The sequence below is a fragment of the Gossypium hirsutum genome, chromosome A10 (genome assembly GCF_007990345.1).
Source record: "Gossypium hirsutum isolate 1008001.06 chromosome A10, Gossypium_hirsutum_v2.1, whole genome shotgun sequence".
Lineage (NCBI taxonomy): Eukaryota > Viridiplantae > Streptophyta > Magnoliopsida > Malvales > Malvaceae > Gossypium > Gossypium hirsutum.
The window spans coordinates 32656132-32657174 of record NC_053433.1 but is presented as its reverse complement, the minus strand read 5'-3'; the positions used below and the strand labels follow the sequence as shown (position 1 = coordinate 32657174).

The following is a 1043-nucleotide window of genomic DNA, read 5'->3' as shown; positions in this document are numbered from 1 at the left end:
TCAAAGAGAAATAAGGCATAGTTTACGATACACAAAAAACGAAAAAGAAGACAATACTTAACCTCCAACCGACGAGATGGCTGAAAACTAAGACAATCAGCTACCTCCTGCATTTGCAACTAATCAAAATCCTGCTCCACGTACTATGTATGACTATGTTAAACCCTCTTTAATAGGAACTAAATCAAGTATAGTTAGACATGCTATTGCTGCGAGTAATTTTGAATTAAAACCTAACACTATTCAGATGATACAGCAGTTTGTTCAGTTTGATGGTTTGCAGGATGAAGATCCCAACACTCACTTAGCAAATTTCCTGGAATTTTGTGATACATTCAAAATCAATGGCGTTTCTGATGATTCCATCCGTCTTCAGTTATTTCCCTTCTTACTGAGAAACAAAGCTAAATAGTGGTTAAACTCGTTACCACGAGGGTCTATCACTACTTGGAAACAAATGACCGAGAAATTTTTACTAAAATATTTTTCGCCAGCTAAAACGGCTAAATTACACAATGATATCTCTTCTTTTGTGCAGATGGACTTAGAAACACTTTACGATGCATGAGAGAGATACAAGGATCTATTGAGAAGGTGCCCTCACCATTGGTTACCTCTATGGCTGCAAGTTCAAACGTTCTACAATGGTGTGAATCCCTCGACAAGACAAATGATTAACACAGTTTCTGGCGGAACTATAAACAATAAAACACCAGAAGATGCCTATGAATTCATAGAGGAGATGTCACTGAACAACTATCAGTGGCAAGTCATGAGGACTAAGCCAACAAAAATAGCCGGCGTTTATAACATCGATTCAGTCACCATGATCTCTAATAAGGTAGAACTTCTCAATAAAAAGATTGATAGTTTTCTTAGTTCTACGCAGGTACATCCAGTAATGAGGTGTGACTCAAGCAGAGGAGGTGTGCATACAGAATATCAATCCTTCAATCCCACAACCGAAGAGGAACAAGTCAACTATATGGGTAAAAATAACTTTAGACCTCAAAATAACTCATACAATAATACCTATAATGCAG

The 1043-nt window shown here is 37.3% G+C and overlaps 1 non-coding gene across 1 annotated transcript; it reads right to left on the bottom strand.

Annotated features, from left to right (window-relative positions):
* Positions 1–505: 505 nt before the first annotated feature.
* Positions 506–612, bottom strand: LOC121209274 (small nucleolar RNA R71). The gene has a single exon (XR_005904389.1). It is a non-coding gene; the product is annotated as a small nucleolar RNA R71 (small nucleolar RNA).
* Between the last annotated feature and the right edge of the window lie 431 nt (positions 613–1043).